This window comes from Amblyomma americanum, chromosome 11 (genome assembly GCF_052857255.1).
Source record: "Amblyomma americanum isolate KBUSLIRL-KWMA chromosome 11, ASM5285725v1, whole genome shotgun sequence".
Lineage (NCBI taxonomy): Eukaryota > Metazoa > Arthropoda > Arachnida > Ixodida > Ixodidae > Amblyomma > Amblyomma americanum.
The window spans coordinates 50,160,064-50,181,843 of NC_135507.1; the positions used below are offsets into that span (position 1 = coordinate 50,160,064).

A 21,780-nucleotide genomic window follows, 5' to 3' on the forward strand; every position below is an offset into this window, starting at 1 on the left:
GTCGTTGGAGCTGGACGCACTCGATGCACGATCCCGAGCCGGCGTTCGCGTCACTGGTCCTGCCTGGCGACCTCACAACTCGCTGGCAGCACGTAACTCGAAGTGGGAGATTGTCGGCGAATTTTTCGTACGCGTCGGGTATTCTGACAGCTGTTTGCGGGATCGAAACTTTTGTCCGTGCGGGTTGGAGATGTATGTGTCATACTTTCCAGCTGTTTGGCCGCTCTTACGTTGGTGAACTCTTCGAATGCACCCTTCGGGAACAGGTGGCTCGTCGGACATGGCTTCGGCTGGCTCCGACGCAGGGGATGGAATTAAACGGGGGATGGGATTCCCGGCTGGTAACACAAAACGGCGAGCAGCGCAGAAGACTGCCAGCCCAACCGAAGCCCGCTGCAGAGGTGGAGCTCTCTTGATCGCAAAATAGAAAACCCTTAATAACAGGCGCTCAACAAGGAGGGATCTAAGGTCTCTACATTCTCTCCCAAAATCATTATGGCATTCCTTATCCACTGGAACTGCCATGGAATTCTAAATAAATATATTGATGCAACAGATATCTTAAATTCTCTATCTCCTCTAGCACTGTGTCTGCAGGAGACCAACTTGGGACCTTGTCATAAAGGTATTTTTAAAAATTAAAAAGTTTTTCGCCGTGATCGTGAGCAGACAAATAGTCTCTCTGGATGCGTTGCTGTTGTAGTTCAGAGTGGCGTTGCAACCCATGAAATAAAGCTCCAGACGAATTATGAAGCCATTGCAGTCACCATCCTAAGCTTTAAAACAATTACCGTATGCTGTATATATCTTCCACCGCATCTCACTAACACTACAAGATGTAGAGGAACTTTTCAGGCAGCTACCGATGCCATATCTGGTAGTCGGGGATTTTAATGTGCACTCCTCGTTTTAAAGGAGTGAACAGCCAGACACTAGAGGTCGGGTTTTAGAAGATTTTATTCTGTGCAACAATGCCTGCCTGCTCACTACAGGCCAAGCTACATATTGCTCTTAATCCTCAGAAGAGTTGTATAGACTTGTCTTTTCGCTTTCCATCCGTTTTTAACGATTTTGAGTGGGCTGTTCTTAACAACCCATAGGGAAGTGATCAGCTTCCAGTGGTAATTAACTTTTCATCGCCATCATCAGTCATTCCAACTAAACCACGCCGTTGGAAGCTGCACTTAGTGGACTAGCCACTATTTCGAGAAGAGGCCTCTCTGGAGAAAATATATTCAGATGATCTTAGCATTGACGAACTAAATGAAATTTTTACAACATGTATCATTGTGGCTGCACGTCCGCAGTCGTCAGGAGTAGTACTCCAAAACCATTAGGTTTGCTATAACCAAGATTGCAGAGAAGCAAAAAGGAAACAGAATAAAGCCTGGGGAATTTTTTGCAGGTATCCAACGGCTGAGAACCTTATAAGCTTTAAAAGGGCGCGCGCAAAAGCACGACATATCTGTCGCAATACTGAAAAAACTTTATGGAAAAACTACGTGTCATCCATAAATAGTTGTTGCATCAAAATAAATGTGGGAACAAGTCCGCAAACTTAATGGCAGGTTTTTTTCCTTTCACAATTCCTTTCCTAACACATCCGGATAGACAAGCATTAGCGAACAGGCCGACAGACGAGGGGAACACACTTCGCCACAGTTTCTAGCTCGTCACACTACACACAATCATTTTTAAAGTGCAAGAATAGAACTGAAAAACAACTGCCGACAAATGGCCGTGCAAATGAACCTTACAATAAATAATTACACTACAAGAAATCTTTACAGTACTGTCGGCCGGCAAACAGACAGCACCAGGCCCAGATGAGATCTATTATGAAATGCTTGCTCACCTCTCCGAAGATGCTGTAGAAGCTCTTCTGAAATTGAGTAAAATATGGCAGTCTGGAAAAATGCGAGAGGCGTGGAAAAAGGCCGTGGTTGTGCCAGTCTTGAAATCTGGAAAACCGCCAACTTCGGCTGGTAGTTACAGGCCAATAGCACTTATGAGTTGTCTTGGTAAAAGTTTTGAAAGTGTGCTAAATATTAGGTTAATGTTCATCCTTGAATCACGAACTTCTTGATATCCACCAATGTGGATTTAAAAAAATCATGCTGTACAAATGACCATGTCGTCTGTCTTGAAAACAAGTCTGCGAAGCATTCATGCACAAACATCACTGTCTGGCAGAATTTTTTGACTTGGAAAAAGCTTATGATATCACCTGGAGGTTAGGGATTCTTTGTGACCTTGCGGATCTAGGTATCCGTGGCAGGATGCTGAACTGTTTAAGACTTCCTTTTGGACCGTTCATTTCGTGTACGTCTAGGCTGCGCGCTTTCGAATGAATTCATCCAAGAAAATGGCGTACCGCAGGGGTGTATTCTAAGTACCACACTCTTTATTGTAAAAATGAACTCAATATTGCAAATAATTCCAAAGTCCATCATGTTTTCTGTATATGTTGACGACCTTCAAATTTAATGCACATCTTCCAGCTTATCAGCATGCGAAAGACAGATACAGCTTACCATGAACAAACTAGCAACTTGGGCAGACCAAAATGGATCTAAGTTCTCTCCACAAAAACAGTTGCCGTCTTTTTCTCACTGAAAAGAGGCATGCAGATTGATCTCACCCTGCACTTGAATGAAATTGTTCTACAAGTGAAACACGAGCATAAATTCCTAGGCATAACTTTGGACAGAACGCTCACTTTCCTACCCCACATAAACACCCTCAAAAAGAAAGCTTCTCGACCTCTAAATATACTGAAGATACTCTCACGGAAACACAGGGGTTCGATAGGTTATGCCTTTTACAGATTTACTGCTCCATACTACGGTTCACTTCGGACTATGGATGCGTTGTGTATGGGTCTGCAAGACCATCATACCTCAAAAACTGGATCCTGTACAAAACCTGGGCCTCCGTCTATTAACTGGTGCATACAGAACATCTCCCATAAACTGTCTATATGTAGAAACAAATGAACCATCTCTTGCAAACAGAAGAGCAATGCTTATCTGTGCATAATATGTACTGAGAATAAGATCCTTACCAAAACAGCTTTGTTACCCCATAGTTACCAAGTGCACATCTAGAAGACTGTTCAATAATAAACCACAATCAATCATTGTTATTACGCTTTGAAGATGCATGTCATGAACTCGCAATACTGGATGCTCTACCTAAAATTGCCCCGAGACACGATCCATAGCCGCCATGGTACTGCCTTCCCGCTGCATCCGACTTCACGCTGACATAGTTTCGTACAAAACAAACACCACATGAACACCTACTACAAGAATACTTGGCTTTGAAAGAGAAATATTCAAGCTCTGTGGCAAGCACAGACTCTTTTGGGGCAGGCGCAGCCTTGCGTCGCTGATAGCCAGCCGGCTGTGTAGCAGGAAGAATGACTTCACAAGTGGTGGCCAGCATCGGCGTATTGTGCTCTTCGTCGCTGCACTGTTGCTCCTGCAGGTCCTGGTTGCTATAGGCCTCCTGGTCGTCTGGGGCAACCTCGGCAACCTCAGCAGCCTCGCCACTTTCAGCTTGACTGCTGTCCGTTGCTCGACCCCATGAGAAGTCGAACTCTGAAGAATTGTTCGTAAATTAAACATGCTTCATTACACTCTGTCTTGTGCTCATAACAATACAATATCTCACTACCATCGAAGCAGAGATGTAGTAGTGTGCACAGTATCATAATGCCACAAATATGCCAGCTTATCTTGAGTGCATGAGAATGTTGCATTCAGAATGTGTAGCCGTAGGCACAGAGAACAACAGTCATGTTCCCTGTAAACCAGTAGCAGCTGTATGTTAGCAGCCACAAACAACTATTTGGCAGTTTTAAAATAATTCCATGCCAGAAAAAATTACACAGGCTTACAAAAGGTAGGAAACAAAAGACAAGATGGAAACAAGAAACATCTGGTGGTATGTTTCCTTTTGTCATCTTGAGTAGTTTTCAGAAAAAAAAATTAAGGCAAAACTAGACAGCTGCATATGACAACACAAGCGTCGGCATAACCAGACTGATAGAGCACACAGATGCACCTGTACAGGCTGGGAATGTTGATATTTGCAAAGTACACTGCTAGCATTCATATTGCATAGCACTTTGTGATATTACAGTAACTCAATTCCCTCACTCTGCAAACTACAGAGTTAAGCACAGATTATTATGGCAGGTAAATTGCACAGAGCAACATAATCCCAAAATATCTGCAACAAATTGGAAACTGCTTGTCCCTGTTCTGCCTTTTCTTTTTCAGTACCAGTGAGGCTGGAAGATCTCATCTTCAGGCGTTCATCCCTAAACTTCCATGCTCTAGATAACGGCAAGTAGAAGGCCGCCTGAACAAGGCATGCCAACAAAGGCTAAGGAATAAAATCCAACAAAGGCTAAGGAATAAAGACATGGCCATGCTGAGGTTAAAATCCCTTGCAATATGCAGGGCTTATCTTGCTCCTGATAACTGTGCAGGAAGTTTAACTATGCAGTCATATGCTCTCATTTGTTGGATGATGTCTAAAAAGTTGGTGCTGGCTAAGCAAGTGTGGCCGCAATTTTCATTCCTATTTCCTGATTAAATAACTTGACCCCTGCGCATCCCATGCTTGCAGCTTAATTTGTGTTGCAGTTGCGTGGCTGACACAGCACAATTACCCGGTGAATTGACACGTTTTATTCACAATCAATATTGCGTGAGAAATGATTAAAAAACAATCAATATTGTGTGAGAAATGATTAAAAAACTTCTAAGATTTATTATGAGCGATATTTCCAACACACACATGCCCTAAGCTATTACCTAGCTTTCATGCCGGTATGTATAATCGGATATATACTTAAAAGTACACAAGCAAGAATCATGCCATCAGCCTCCGCCTGTGGCTCGGACTGCGTCGCCTCCAGCAGTGTGGCAGCGGCCGGGTTGCGCTGCAATGGCCCACTCTTGCTGTAGCGGCTGCCGTCACTGTCAAAAGGGTTATCTACCCTCGTTCCCATATGGGACGCCACGTCTCCAACGTGGTGTAATTCGTCGTCCAGCTGGCTGGGTGGTGGCGGGCCGCGCCCTGAGAAAGGGCACAGAAATTAGGCAATAATGTTACTGAAAATTCCTTAATTTTCGAGCGCCTACAAACGAGGCAAATGTCACATGAAAACTATGACTTCAGCGAAACGAAGCAAGAACGGAGCCAGAAAATTAACATGAGTGCGTGTGTTGTTCCTTGGCATCGTTTTCGCGTCGCCATCCGTGTTGCGGAAAGCTGCTTCACAGAAAGCACAAAGGATGACAAAATTAAATGCGATGATGGAGGCAGAAAGCAAGCAATTGCTTTTTTTTTACCAAGCAAAATAATGAAAACAGCTCACCTGTGCCGAAAATCGCTTTCATGTCTGCTGCCTTCGCTCTTCGCCACTTTTCTTTTAAGTTGTCCCAGCACTTGCGCAGCTGGGCCTCAGTGCGGGGCCGAACGTCGGTGCGGCAGTTGTACTGCTCAGTGAGCAGCTTCCAGGTCTTCTTTCTCTCCAGGGAGGCCCCGTCGCTCTTTTTGCATTCGATCACAGACTTGTGCGTGTTTACCAACTCCCTCAGGACACGGCGCTCGCTCTCCGTAAACGTTCTTTTTTTTTTTGCTCCATTTACACGTGTTTCAAACAAATAGGCAGTAAAATTCAATACAAAATAGGCAGTAAAATTCAATATAATATATACAGAAAACTTAAATTCTAGATTTACTTATTAAAGAAAACACAAATAACCAAAAAGCACAAGCACAATGCACGAGGCACACGCACAACACACGAGGCACAGGAAAATAAACAAAAATGGACGTCAACTCAACAAAGCTTCTTATAGCGACCGCTGGCTATCATTGTGGCTAGACCAAAAAAAAAATGTGCGTCAAAATTAGAGCTATGTTACCTGATTTCGCCTAATAAATGTGTATTACATCTCCCATACTTGTTTAACTACTTTTTATAGGATAGAAAAAAGTTATGAGTGCATGCAACAATGACGGAAGCTTTAATAATTTTTTAGCCTCGCTACCATGCCTCTTACTTCCACGGGTAAGGGCGCTTTCTGTAAGGATGCCGAAGGGTAGGTTTCTGAAACGCGGCTTCACCTTTCCCGTACCTTCCACTTTCGGTGACCTTTACGAAAGTCGCCTCTCGAGTGAAGGTAAGGTAAAGGTAAGGCCCGTTTGTGAATACGGCGGTTAATAAACTGTGAATGCCTCACTTTTCTTTGATATGCCTTAGCCACTTTCTCATTCCTGAGAAGGGCTCAGGTGTCTATTCCATTGGTTGGGGCCTCGACATTTCCATTTCAAAAAAATTTTCTGCCCTTTACCTTCACTAGGTGGTATCAAATAACATTTTAGGTCCTTTACCCCACTGTTTCGTTTTTTTTTTCATATAAAATCCGGCACAAGACAATTTTCTATATCTTGAGTTTGGCGCATGATGGTTTTAGCCATCTATGTGCCATGAAACCCAACACAACACAATTACAGGGATACAAGTCTTGCCAACACTATTCCAGATGCAAACATGTATCTTGTTGATCTTTACTGTGCACATAACTCATTCTTGAAATATGCAGCTTACCTCCTCCTTCTTGACGCGTCTCTCCCCCTAAGCTACAATCAGGATGAAGCGTGTTGAAGCCACTTTTAATAACCCCTTCAATTCTGCTTACTGTTATATTAAACAGCTTATTGAACTTCACAGCGTCTGAAATAAATGGTCAAAATATTGCCATCTGTCTTGTCTCGTGAACACCACATGACAAATATTAGGAAACACAGTCAGAACTGTAGTGCACAGCTGCCAGTTTACTGGATAAATACAAAATATTGCAACAGATACGAAAGTTATTTTGCTGCCATTAAGAATCTAAATTACTAAATACACTGCACATAAAATAAAATTTAGACCCAGGTCCTTTATCAGCAGTAGAGTTCATTTGGTCTAAGCAAATTCATTACCAGTACACTTCAACTTCATTTGAATGAAGTCGATGGAGCCCCATCCTTGTTATATCCATTATTTTGGCATAACCTGTGCTGTTATAGTGAGGTTCTACTGTAGTAGAGTAGGCCAGTACTAATGTGAATGTGTGAAAACTTTGCTGAAGTACATACCCATTGTCACTGGTGTCACATTAAGGTGACGGAATTTCCGTTTCCCTTTATTCCCAATCCAACTGTAATGTTGGGTGCCCACATTATTAATCAGATAAGCTAAAATCCTTTTGGTGGCACTTGCTGCAGTATTTCTCACCAGGAACTGAAACTCCCAAAGCTGGAAAAAAGGAATGAAGGGGTATTTGTGTTTCATGCCAAGAATTCAACTCCTGAACAAATGGCAAGTTCACCAAGAAACTGTAGCTGGTGAAATCTGACTAAGTCAACAATTGTGGTTGTATTCTGCAACTTCAAAACAGAAGTAAGAAGTATAACAGAAGTAGCCAACATCTAATGCGTAAAAAACGATTCTATGCACATTACAACTCCTGCTCATATTTTTTGTGGCCCCAGAGGGAAAATAAAAATACGTATCGCACAAATGTAATAAAAAACCTTACACACCTTATCGAAAATACTTTATCACGCAAATTCAGCTGCCATAAGAAAGCAGCCTGAAAATATTGCACTTCCGACAATTTATCATGCAACTTCAAAAAATACAAGCATCCTACCCTGTATGCCTTGATACTTCAGACCCAACTTTGAGTTCCCTTCAACAAATTTGGTATTATTTGTGTTTATAGATGTGTACGGCACTATTCTGCAACTTCCTGTCAGTGCGGAAGTATTTCCTGTTTTCATGCATCAAAGCACTGAGCATATTTTGATCTCACAATATAGGGAAGCATAGCCAGCTTGCAAGTATTAATGACATCTGATCAGTCATTTTCAATTAATAAATATTTCATTTCAAAGTACACAATGGCCCGGGGTCTTACCAGTTGCTCTTTGACTTTCTTGGTGTCAGCATCAAATTTCTGAAACCCTTTCAAATCCTGGAATGCTCCTGGCACCAGGGCAGGTGTTTGCTCATTGCTGTCGGGAATGTGCACTGCTGACAACTTGTTAAGCCGGTCTTGTATTTGTTCAATCATGAGTCGCATCACTTGCAAACTTCTTAAGACTTGCTCTGGAATGCTAGGAGTGAATGTAAGAGAATGTGTGATGTAAGGCTTCTATGGAATCAGTAAAATATGATTACATAACCATAACACATAAAGTAATGCTAACTCAAAAATTTACGCCACAAAGGAATGGGATGAAGTGATAACACATCTTTTTTTCATAAAAACAATAAAGCTAGTTGAAACTAACCTGTCACACCTGCGTCCCTTATGGCTGCATTGCGCAGACTGGCATCTGAAAGCCAAATTTCAGGTGTCAGCCAAGTTCTCATACTTTCAATACCACAAACAGTAAATACCATGTGCAAGGTCTTTTACAAAGGGCTGTGATGTGCCACGTGAAACGAAGTTAAGAAGTGACCAATATTAATAACAAGTATTATACCCCTGTCACACGGCCAGTTTCAATGCCGATCAAGTCGAGGGTCTTCGAGATTCTCAATCACCATCGAACCCGAAGGAGTTGTGTCACCGCTACACGGCAAATCTCAATGGCCATTGAAATGGTTCTCGTGTCTCACGCTACGCTTGTGTTGCGCCACAATCGCTACTTTAGATTTTACAAAATAACAAAAATATTTGATAAATGTATACGAAATGCTTAAATACACGCATACGCGTATGTCGTTTAAAACCCTTTTAATTGCACGTACGCGAAGGACAGATGCAGACACTGCTGTAGCCACTCTAATACAAGACGAGTCAAAACCAAGCCAGTCCAACTGCGTCGGAGCGCTGCTTCGTTAGGTTTAGCACATGGGAAGTCTCCTTGATATCTGAAAAACAAAAGTGATTTGTCTCTTGAAACTTTATGCGAGGGTAAGAATGGGCAAATCGAAGGCGAATACAACAGCTTAGAACACGATATTGCTTTGAGGAATTAGCAACGATGTTGTTATCGCTGCGAAGCGGGCGGGCAGGGCGCCGCCGTGTTGTAAACGCAAAGTACGCAAAGACCGCAACGCCAAATTAATGCGCTTAAAACCGGTCTGATACAATTTTAGAATTATTGTACAGACTTCTTGCATTAAAGTCTAGGCGAATAATGTTTGTTCATGCTTTTGTACCATGAATGCGTCGTGTACGAAAGTGCGCTTGGCGCCGCTCGAAGCAACGCTAGCAACCTTGGGCAGCACTTGAAGGCCCTCGAAATCTCGATGGAGTTCCACGTTGCTCCGTTGACTCAATAGGCTATTGACTCGATCGCCATTGAAACTGCCCGTGTAGCAGCGCTCGATTGCCTTTGAGTCGATCGACGATCGGTTTGAGGGCCCTCGAAATGCCCGTGTGACAGGGGTATTAGTGACCATTATTCTGGCAGGCCTATTTTGTGCCAATGAAATTTGACATGCCTCAGCTCAGCAAACTAGATCATACTGACCTGATGTGCGTGGTGCTGGAAATTCTGTTGGCACTGCAGGATAGTTATCAAAGCAGGTGCGGCCTTCTGTAAGAATTCCTTTTGTTTTGATGGATTCAGCTCGCCCGAGTCTGATTCCACCAAAAACTGCTTCTGCTTAATTATGCGCCACCTCTTGTCTTCATCACTGGATGCCAGATCTGATGTAAACTGTGCTCGATCGAGGTGTCGCCTTGCAGCTTCATAAGTTGTGCAATAAAGTACAGACCTCGACTAGTAATATAGCATTCTGACATGTAAACACCAAACTGATATTCAGTGAGGCTAACTTTTAATTAAAGGGAATTAGTCAGCAGATATTGCAACAAAGCAAAGCTTCATTCATACCTGCAAATAGCTACGTCTCGACCCCTCCACAAGCTTTCCCTTCCCTAAACATAACAATGTGCTGGGCTCTAATAAGTAATGTAATAGAGTGAGCATTGCTGATGGCATACACACGCCATTCTTTGCAGAGTTAAAGCCCGGTGTGTCATCATTTTTACCATTTTGTTAAATCCTGTAATGAAAAATTTTAACAAGTTAACGGCATTTGGCAGCTGCACATGGAGTTATGGGTTAAATTCTCGGTCGTGGTGACAGCATTTCGATGGAAGCGAAATCGATAGCAGCGGTCAAAATGTGCACAACTGCACCCGGGCTCAAATGTCACTTATTGAGACGTTAAAACGCAATGACAGCTCTAAAATCAATTGCACAAGCTTTTACCCATGTCATGATCTCAACTTATTAAACAGAGGCAAAAAGCAAGCGTGTATGTACTGATAATATTCTCTCAAAACACACAGAAAAGGCCACTGTGGCCACATGTGTCACCCAGCCTGCATCCAGTTTGGCCACGGTTTTTACGAGCTTATTAATTCGCTCAGTCTTTCCGCCGGGCCAGGAACAGACGCCATCGACCCATGACGACAGCACAACTTTGACTTCTTCAGAGTTCAGAAACTCGACGGTGACAAACATGTAAAAAAAACGAAACAATCAATGGATTTTTTTATGTCACAAATGAGAGCTAGCTGGGACACATTTTTCTATTTTTTAGTCCCATTATGTTCTATGTCACATATGGGAGGAATATGACTGCATAGTACTCTCTCACCGCATGTTGAAGACACCAGAATAAGTCATTGAGAACCTGAAACAAACCTGCAGTATAACAAACTAAAAACGAGGGTCGAAAACAACAAACGAGAATGTTGGGACAGTTCCCGCAGCTTGTTCTGAGTGAATTATGAATCGCTAGCTCAAACTCCAGTATACCGCAGTGGTGGCCAAGTGGTTGAGTATCCGCCTCGCATGCTGGAGGTGTGGGGTTCGATCTCCAGTGCTGCCAGGTACCCACCGGTGATACAGTTGGTACAAGCTTTCCCCTGGTCTGGTGCTGGTGCTCGGACCACTTGGTGTTGGCTGAGTCAACGTGCTTGAAGGAGTCATATTCTTCCTTTGTGACCTGTTGCAACGATCAAGTCTTGTCATTGTGTTATTTTCATTTGTGTTGGTTGTGCAGGTGTGTTGTGTGCCTAGCTTCGTTTGTGTATGTGTGTGTGTGGCGCGCACGCACCCGACCAATAACGCTGTGACCAGGCCGAGCGTGACTGAGCAGATATGTGACTGGACAGTTCTGTAGTTTTTTGATGATATTCACAAGTGCACCATCCTTAGTTTCACCGCTGCAATCTTAGGCAACACAACTGCTGCTGGTAAAGATGCGTTGCACGTCTTTATAAATCTTTGTAGCAGTCATGCCTAAGGCTAAGAACAAACAAAACGTGTTTCTGTTGCACTGCAGTACCTCCAGTTCCCACAGATTGAACACGATTCATACGAAAGCCGGATTGACCAATTGAGCGAGCATTCAGGCTCTGAATTGGCTAACGCATCAAATGCCTTTGGTGAGGTTCCGGCCATAGCTGTGGACTTCCTAGCTGTTCCTAGCGAGGCAGAACATCATGTGCCACATGCAGCTGTTAAGCCTGTTGACTGGGACTTAATCACTGCTAATAATTCTGCAGGCACCAAAGAAGCCAGTCAGACCAGCCATGCAGAAGAACCCGAAATAGACTATTGTGGAAGCAGTATTATGAAAAGTCGTCAGAGCTGGGCTCTCTCACCACATAACACAGACTGCTGTAACCTCATTGCTAAAAATACTTAAAAAGCATCAGTGTTTCAATGAATTTCCAAGTGATGCCCGTGCCTTTTTGAAAACTCCTAGACTGCCCGGAGCCGAGATTGTTGACAGGGGTTCTGGCGAATACTGACATTTTGGTTTGTTCAGAGGTTTACAGCAAGCGCTCCAAACAGTGGACAAAGTGCCATCAACCATCTCTTTGTCCTTCAACATCGATGTCCTTCCTGTGTCTAAAATTTAATGTACTCAAATTTGGCCTATATTGTCACTAGTCGTCTGCACATTCTACTGTGAGTGAATGTGGAGAGATGGACGTCCACCTCGAACAGCGTGTAAACATACAATTCTGTGTAAAGCTTGGCAAGACAGCCACACATGTATGAGCTCCTTCGTGACGCTTACGGCAACGAGACATTATCACGGACGCGAGTTTTCGAGTGGCACAAGAGGTTTGTTTCGGGGAGAACGTCGGTGGAAGACTACACAAGGCTGGGGCGCCCGTCAACCTCACGGAATGAAAACAGCGTGGCTCGGATCAGGGAAATCATACAGGAAGACCGCACCATTACAGTCCGCATGCTATCAGATGCTCCCGACATTAGTAAGACAAAATGCCACCAAATTTTGCGTGAGAACTTGGGGAAACGAAAGCTTAATGCCAGACTTGTGCCGCACTCCCTTACGCAGGACCAGAAGGACACGTGGGCATCAGTGAGCGCTGATTTGCTCTCCGAGGCAGAGAAGGATGCTGCATTCGTCGACAGCATCATTGCTGAAGACGAAACATGGTGTTTTCAATGCGATCCTCAAACAAAGAGGCAGAGCGCTGAATGGCGGTCCACAAGCTCTGCGGCTTCGAGAAAGGTGCGGCGACAGAAGACCAAAACAAAGACGATACTGACAATGCCTCCAGCTCCTCCTGCGTCTCCTCTTCATCCGGGGGGGAGGGGGGGTGCCTTCTATGTGAATTCATTCCACAAGACACCACTGCTTAGCAGACAGTTTCAGCAGACCATGTATTGGCGCAAATTGCACGGTTACTAGGTACTGAGACACAAGAATAAAAACAGCAGTACCAAGAGGGCAAGATAATACAAGGTGCATCACTCGAGGTTGCATTTGTTACCTTCCTGACTAAAAGAAAAACCACAATGAGGTCAACAATGTACACAAGTTGTTAGGTGTACATATCAAATGACTAAAAATTCACTTACCAGCTGGAGAGCGTGCCTCTGCCTGCTGCAGGCCGCTCGTTCCGGGTACATCCCCAACGGACACACGGGGCTGGTTCTGCAAGAGGCACAGTGCCCCACATTTAGGCACTAGTCTCTCGAAGTTCATTCTGTGTGTGCATTGCTCGCAGTACATGTCCCCGAGGTTGACATTCATTATCCTTCATTAGCCTCCACTATCATTCCCCCTTTATTATTAGTAACGTCACCACAGCTTATCACATACCTGGCAGGAGGAAGAGAACATTGGAGCTGCGACGCCTTGCACAACGCCTGGCTACCACAGCTTGCAAACACGGCCTGGCAGCCCCGGCAGCCTGCCGCCTCCAGTGCCCCTGCGACATGATGCGGAGAGACATATTCAAGGGCCATTCGACAGACCGTTCTAAAGTTCTGAAAACAACATATTTTGGTGATGAGGATGGAACCCGGGCGCTATATTCATGAGGCGTTGTCGCAAACTTTTGGGAACGACGACTCGGTACAATACGTCACCTCGGTACAATACGTCCTGCAGGATGGACAACCCCGCGGGTGGGAGATAGTATGGCTTGAGATTATGTGGCAGGGATTTCTTGTCAGGCCATGTTGCAGATGTAAACTGCATGGCCTGTGCAACAATCTTGTCGATGGTTGTCTCTTGTAGCTCTTGTAAAGTAGAGATGAGGATAGCAGGCAGACGAAATCACCACCACCTGCGTCAAACTGATTTGACCCACTGCATGATGTGGTCAGTAAGGGAAGGCGAGACAAGGCATCCACAACAGAGCTTTCATTGCCTGTACAGTACCCTACAGTGATGTTATAATACAACAGGCGAGCTGACAGACGTGAAATTCGCAGTGGGCGATGTCCTGTTCTTTTTGTCGACAGCAAGGTGACAAGTGCACTTTGATCAGTTCGCAGAACAAAAGGCCGGCCCCACAAGTACACGTGCCACCGTTCACACGCCCAAACGCAAGCTAAGGCCTCATGTTCGCCAACCAATTACTTTCTTGAGGTGTCAAGGTACGGGAGGTAAACATAACGGTTTGCAGGAAATGGGCGTTATCTTGCTTTCATGCTTTCTTCTTTCAAATGATGCATTAGACATTAAAATTCATGGCTCATCATGTGGTATTTTCCTATGACTGCTAAATAAATATAAATGAACTTCTCTCATGCTGTTTTGGTTCATCAACCGAACGATGGCTATGACGTGTAGTTGACTTTTAGGTCACGTGAGGCACAAAAAAACGTTCAATATAAATCACTACAACACTCACACCACTCTGCTTCAATACCTGGAATGATAATAAATGATGCATGAGCAGTTACATTCTTATATGACCAATTTTTAAGGCGAAAGCCTTTAATGGCTCTTGCTCGCGTCTATCCTTTTGTCCGTTACACTCCAACTCAATAAGAAGAAAAACCTTTGTGCACAATGGAATCCGAACGACCATCCTTCCGGCCCACAGCCGAGCGTGGTAACGACTACGCTACTTCCTGCCAATGCATAACTTTTCCTTGTCTAGGACACTGGAGAGTGTTTGCGGAAAGGCGTCGAATCAGATGGATGCTTCCCAAACACCCTCTAGTGCCTCCAGCATTTAAGATTCACAAACAGTTTTGTACTTAATTAACATGCTAACCATACATCAGTGACACAAGCAGCAACACTGCGTTAAAGGCTTTCGCCGCACCGCACTTTAGGTCAACAAAGTGTCCCCTTGAACTTTTTTTCTGTGCCACGTGACCTAAAGGTCAACTGCACGTCACAGTCATCGTTCAGTTGATAAAACCAAATCAGCCTTAAGAAGAAATTCAATTATAAATCATTTGGCAATCGTAGGCGAATATCACGAGGTGATCCATGTATAATAACGTCTAACGCATCACTTGAAAGAAGAAAACATGCCAGCAAAACTTATCTATAGGCCTTTAGAATGGTAACTACAACAACAAAACAATGACAGCAGCACATATTTCCGCAATGTGCACTCTACCCTGCCCGCAATACTGGTCCACAAAGATGCAAAAATGGCCCGGTTGTCACTCTTGCAGTGGCCATTAATTATGGAGCTCCCATGGTGCAGACGGCTCTTTTGGAGAATTTGGCCTTCTGTGCAAGCAGTATGCTTGTACTCACCTCCTGCAAGGTCAATGCAACACTCTTGAATGATGGCACCAGAAAAATGGACCCTCTGTCAACAAATGCAGGGACGCAAACAAGGAAAAATAGCTTTGTAAAGTGGGACAAGCTTGAAACTCAAGATCCTCACAAGCTGAGAGGAAATCTCAATGCTTTCTTAATCATTGCAGGATGAAATTTATGGTGTAGGTAGTACACGTAGGTGCACTTTGCAAGGATGTTTGACTCCAGATGCACGAAACAACGTGGAGAATTCTGTATTTTTTACCTATGTGAAGCTCTTTTGGATCAGCAGGCGCCGTGCCTGCATGCCCGATGCGCTGTCGACGAGGTCGTCAACAGGTGGCAGGTACAGTGGTCTCCTTGCAGCTGCCGTGGCGGTAGTGTTCAGTGCAGCTGTGGTGACAGGGGGCTGCGGCTCCTTCATCAAGCAGCCAAAGTTATGAAGTGCTGCACAGGCTGTTATTATGCACGCCGCCTTCTCTGGCTTATGCTGCAGCCCCATGTCCAGGCAAGGGAAGCGGCGCTTCCACACTCCAAATGCCCTTTCGACACTTCCTCGTCTTGATGTGGGCTTTCTGGTAGCATAGTGAAAGGGCTCTTCACAATAGTGGAAAGAGTCCGAACCAGTTCGTCAAATACTACTTTTGACAGACCTGTAAAGAAGCGGAAGTGACTTGGTGCAAGCGTTGAGTATGCACTGAATATAGTCTGGCAAGCACTGTCTGCAGTGACCGGGGCCTGCCTGCCAGTGGTTGCATACAAATGGTCATGAGCAGCCGCTGGCTCCACTTGAGTTCCTTTTTCTGATGTTTCGGTAATCTTGCATCTGCAGCCACAGGCCAAGCAGCCATCAACGAGACTCTCAGCTCCTTCTCTCCTGTACAACGAAGGATGTGGAGGAAAGTGAGACACAATATTTAGCATAGTAGTATGAGCTAACAAGCACACAGAATAAAATTACCATGCCGTGCAACGGTTATACTACAGGGAAATAAATAGAGTGTTCTGGCTGTATAATTGCGGTCTGCATCGTACTCCTGTAACAACTTGCAGAGGTATTGAAAGCTTTAAAGGGACACTGAAAGAAAATTGAAACTGGCCTCTATAGATAAGGTACTGTGTTCTAATCACAAATGCTAAGTGAACACTGAGCTTTTATGAATGGGAAAAAAACTAAATACAGGGATTCCCATCATTGGCTGACAATATTCAGAGTTTTCCTCAGTAGCCCGTGAAACAGTGCTAATGCAGCAAACTGTCAAGCTTACAGCAGACGACGAACCTGTGCAGTGGAATGGCTGAGCAATGTATGTACATGCACTGACTGAAATCAAGTTGCTCTCGTGCATTGATTGCTTTTTGTTCAGAATTGCACAGCAGTAAACACCAAGCAACGTGAAAAAGTCTAGTTCCAAACATACATAGCAGCATGTGGCAACCACCATCTCATGGGAAAAAGAATGAAAAGATAGTAATTGCTTCATTGAAATGCATACTGTGTATGCCTGCAGAGATAGGCATAACTCCTGCGCACATGGCAGCAAGAGATGCACAATCCGGGTCCAGGCAATAAGCTGTCACTGGGCTAGCCTATATGAGTGGTTGCAAGAAATTTTACTGTTAACTGAACATGACAATGCTAAAGATGGCAAAACTAGTAAGCAAGCTTACAATCACTATTTCATGATATCAGCAACTTTATTTGTGAACAGATTCTGCTGTTCTTAACCCTTTCACACGCCATTTCTTTTTTTCTACTCAAAAGGAGCACTCCCACCAAAAAGGCATCTTCAAGCATAGACAAAGACAGTTTGTTAGTTCTCAAGGGCAAAATACTAATAGAGGTGCCATTATGGAAATAGCAACAATAAAAATTATGCGACTTATGAACGATTGTGGGACTAATTTCTATTTCGGAGGTGCACATTACGCTTGAAATCCAAAAAAAATTTATGTCACTAATGGTGGCAAGCTATATTTGCACAAAAATGGTAGATGGCATGCTACCCCGCTGACGAAATTGCTGAATATTGTTTACTTCAGTCACTGTATGACATAAAAACATCTTATTTGCGACGGGAAGGATGCAAAATTCACTTGGAACGAAGAAAGTACTGCTAAGTGCAGCACACTCTCAGCTAAAGGTAATATCCATAGCGTACCACAGGTTTAAACTCTTCATATAACTAGTGAAAGCAAACGTGCATATTATGCACCCAAGACAGACTTGCATAAAAGCATGTAAATGAGAACCCATGAAGGATAATTCACACCACTTTACCGTACCTATGTGATACATCCTCTGTTGCAATGTTGATAGGCAAGTGATCATCAGCTGCAGCACTCTCTTCATCTTGCTCGTCTGATAAATGGTGTGACAAAGGTTCAGCTGTTGAACAGGTCTCAGGCTCCAAAGGTTTGACATCGTGCCGCACCAGCTTCCTTCTTCCCTTGTGGTGAGCAGTCTAAAATATTGCAGAGTATGAAAATACAAAAGAATAAATAAACTGCAGTTCAGAACAAACCTCCGAAAGCCATACCGGTGTTCCAAGGTGCAGTGTTGGGTACGGGTTGTCTTTAGAGGGACGCCCATCAATGAAATGAACTGAGCATACCTGCAAGAAATGTGTATGAAGGCCACTTAAGTTCTGACAACCAGTGCAAGCGGACTACGTCAAACACCACAAATACAAGGAAATATGTGATATGGTCATTCTAACTAAACATGTAATATGGTCATTTCATGCAACTGTCCAGGCATTGCACTTCTCCTTTGTGCTCTTCAAAAATATTGCACCATAATATTTTCACAGTGCATATTTGAGAAGTTTTGTTTTCCATAAACCGGGGCACACAACCAAGAAATATTTTTTCAACCGGCGTTTGCACTCACTCAAAGATAGCCCAACAGCACTCCTCGGATGTGCGATGCCAATATTCATAAACGAAAAAAGTCCAGCACAATGCCTGGAAAGCTTCTGGCCGTATTATGAAATCGCCTATCTCACGTGCGCAAACACACGTACGTAGTACGTCCCCGTTGTGGCGAAAATGAAATGCAGTAAGTATTTCGAAACGAGGTGGTAGAGATAAGGTACTTACAATGCAAAGGATCTACGCTTCAAGCGCGAATGCACAGCCGACTCGAAAGGCACCGACTAAACGCGGACATGTATGTACGTACAGTACTCACGGATTGAAATAGGACACTCAGAGCGCGTGGCCACCGCTGCATGCAGCGCCGATCGTGGATGCTCATGGAACCAAGGTGCTCCATTGTGGTATAGCGCGAGGGGGAGAACATCTACAAAGCAGAATTGCTCCTTCCGGTCGGCAAGGAGCCGGCCTGTAGTTTACCACACTGCCTGCGTGGCGCTGCAAGGCTTGCGCGCCTTCGTCTGCCGACCGAAATGGTTCGGCGGTGCGCACTGCCCGTTTTGCGGCGTCGTCTGCTGGCGCATCTGCGCGAGCAGACGACGCTCTCGTTACATGCCTTTTGGCGATGCGGCACGCATGCTGTGCAATTAAGAGACAGGATTCAGCTACGAGATAGCGCCTTACGTGACTTTGTAGACATGATAAACATCTGCACAAACGACTAGCTTATTTCATGCGAACACCTGTGGAGTAGCCAACGAGAAACTGCCTTCTTTATTTTAGCCTTGAAATGATAACTCCCGGCATTGTTGGTCGTACTGACGTCAGCAGCAACCGAGCCACATGTAGCTATATATAGCGAACACAAGACGCCCCTCCGTTTCAGACACGAGCAGCAATGCCAGGCGTACCCATCTCGGAACGGATGCAGATTGTGACTCTGTCTGCAGCAGGTTTACCGCAGCAAAAAATCGCCGATTTGACTGGACGCCCCCGCTCGTCGGTGAGCAGGATTGTGCGGGCTTTCAGGACGGATGCTCGCTTGACAAATCTGCCCAGAGGACACCGACCGAAGGTGACGACCGACTCTGACGACGAGCGTATAGTTGGAGCAGCGAGACGAAACCCGACGGTGACGGCGAAAGAAATTCGAAACGACCTGGGGCTCACAGCCAGCACACAAGTAGTACGCGAGCGCCTTCACATGGGTGGCCTTCGTAGTTGTGTGGCGGCGATTAAGCCCTTCATCTCTTCAGAAAACAGGACCAAAAGGCTGCTGTTCGCACAGGAGCATCGGTCCTGGACAGTGGAAGACTGGCAGAATGTCATTTTTACGGACGAGAGCACGTTTACATCAAAATGGGACCAGCGGCAGCGAGCGTGGAGGACACGAAACACGAGGTAGATGGACTCCTTCACAAATTCGGGGGTTACACAGCTTCTCTAAAAAAATCCGCCAACGTTTGTATTTCTTTACATTTCCGTAGCGCATGATAGATTGGATAGATGGTATGTGGGGGCTAGGTATGCGTTTTCATCAACTACGTTTTATATTCCATGCACTCCGCTACAGCGAGGAGAGAGCGCATGGCGAAAAACTTTTCAACAGCGCCTTCTTTCGTGCGTTGGACGCAAGCAGTTCGTAGAAATGGTCACTAAAGGCAATGCATTCTGCCAACATTCAAGAGCAGGACCACCTATAGTCGCGGTTATCAATCGCAGTGAAGTAAAATAATCTCGTGTTCTTTCCGCTTCCTTCACCCAGGTTCGACGCCCCCAATCTGCATCGTGTTGCAAGCAGCGGTCGATGTAGCGTCAACGTGTGGGGGTGTATTTCCAAAGACGGCTTGGGTCCGCTTGTACGCCTGGACGGCCGCTTTAATGCCGCAGCATACTTAGACCTCCTCGACACCGTTCTCATGCCGTACGCCTTGGATGGCTTATTTAAGGACGGCTTGTTTCACTTCCAGCACGACCGGAGCCCATTTCACATCACAGCTCTCGTGACTCGCCTGCTGGAAGACAGGTGTGTGATGGTGTTGAACTGGCCTCCGCAAGGTGCGGACATGAATATTATTGAGAACGTATGGGCTGAAATAAAGAAGGCCCTGTCTCGTCGGCCGCTCCACAGGTGTTCTTCGGACAACCTGTGGGCGGCTGTTCCAAGAAGAATGGGAGAAGCTAGCGCGTTCTTCTTTGGCCGAGAGCCTCTACGAAAGCTTGCCACGCAGAATGGCCGCCGTACTCGCTGCTAGGGGCGAACCAACAAAATACTGAAACTTCTTTTAAATGTTGCACGAGGGCAGGCCTGTGGCTGCTTCTTTTCTTTTTTTTCTCGTTACAAAACGGACGAAATAAAGTTTTTCTTTTGTGAATGTCTACGAAGGCACGTAAGGCGCTATCTCGTAGCTGAATCCTGTGTCTTAATTGCACAGCATGTGTGCCGCATCGCCAAAATGCGTGTAACGAGAGCATCGTCTGCTCGCGCAGATGCGCCAGCAGATGACGCCGCAAAACGGACAGTGCGCACCGCCGAACCATTTCGGTCGGCAGACGAAGGCGCGCAAGTCTTACAGCGCCACGCAGGCAGTGTGGTAAACTACAGGCAGGCTCGTTGGCGACCGGAAGGAGCAATTCTGCTTTGTAGATGTTCTCCCCCTCGCGCTTTACCACAATGCAGCACCTTGGTTCCATGAGCATCCACGGGCGGCGCTGCATGCAGCGACGGCCACGCGCTCCGAGTGTCCTATTTCAATCCGTGAGTACTGTACATCATGTACATACATCAGCCCGTTTAGCTCGGTCCTAGGTTAGATCATTTTTACAATTAAAACAGCAGGCTCTAGGCCGTACTACCCTACTCTCAGATGAACACTGAATGCAAGGTGACTGAAACGATACTGGCAAACCAAAACCTCCCGTCAGACCATGCACAGAAATTCATTTGAACAGCGGCTCGAGCGCGCAGGTGACTGCCGGCGTTACAGGTATACAGTCAGCAAACAACCCGAGCAACCGGTGTTTTCACTTTTATCATGTGTACTCACCCTAGCCGATGAGCCGGGGTTGAAGTCTTTCCTCTGTAGATTCGCAATCCAGTGCTGTCGTACCAACTTGTTCTTCTCTCCTTGCGGAAATCTATGCATTGCAAAAGGCCTAGTGCACGGACAATCTTCGTGAAGTTGAGGCCCGTGCGTTTCGCAAACAGATACATTCCAAACCCTCAAATCTGCGTCGCAGTTCTTACAATCGAACACGGAACACGTTTTGCCTCTGCTTTTCCACATTTTGGCCGCAGAGCATAGCGGATACAGCAGCGAAGTCAGCAGCCCGTAGGCACCACCTGCAGTCGCCTGCTATCCAGAAGGCCACTGATGTCGCGACGGCGGTGGCGCCGCGAGTGTCGACTAGGCGAACTGCTCTCTGTAAACGGTCTATATCCGGCCTTTCGTAGCAGGCGCGCTCGGCCGTGCTAGGGTGGCCCACTCTAGCTACCTTAGTCGTGCGACGGCGTTCCGAGACGCGATAAGCGGGGCTGCAGCTAGAAGCGTCTGCGGTGACCTGCCGCATCAATGAAGCGGGCCAAAACGTTGCAGTCGTTATGCGGGAGGAGTGAAGCAGTTCAGCGTGGCGGCGGCGCAATGAACAGCAGTTCCACTGCCTTATGCGCGGCCTGGGGATGTTGCTGTTGCTAGCCATTCTGGTGCAGAGCTTGGTGGGCAGCCAAGGCTGCATCGCAAAGCTGACGTGCTGGGGAGCCGGCTGGCAGAAACTCGACGATGACAGCGTCTTTGCTCTGCTCCGAC

The 21,780-nt window shown here is 45.6% G+C and overlaps 1 protein-coding gene and 1 long non-coding RNA gene across 4 annotated transcripts in view; one reads left to right on the plus strand and one right to left on the minus strand.

Moving 5' to 3' along the window:
- LOC144109436 (uncharacterized) overlaps window positions 1–21,780 on the plus strand; it is a 128,611-nt gene that overhangs the window by 75,807 nt on the left and 31,024 nt on the right. Inside the window, exon 3 of one of the 3 annotated variants that reach the window (XR_013309598.1) lies at window positions 12,416–14,147. The exons of the other annotated variants lie outside the window; for them this stretch is intronic. The gene's annotated coding sequence lies outside the window, so the exon portion shown is untranslated. Of the gene's footprint in view, window positions 1–12,415; window positions 14,148–21,780 lie in introns of those variants that run through there. 3 annotated transcript variants of the gene reach the window in all.
- LOC144110030 (uncharacterized) lies at window positions 17,445–21,746 on the minus strand. Its single transcript, XR_013309680.1, has 3 exons — window positions 21,022–21,746; window positions 17,638–17,712; window positions 17,445–17,562 (listed from the first exon to the last, which is right to left on the minus strand). It is a non-coding gene; the product is annotated as an uncharacterized LOC144110030 (long non-coding RNA).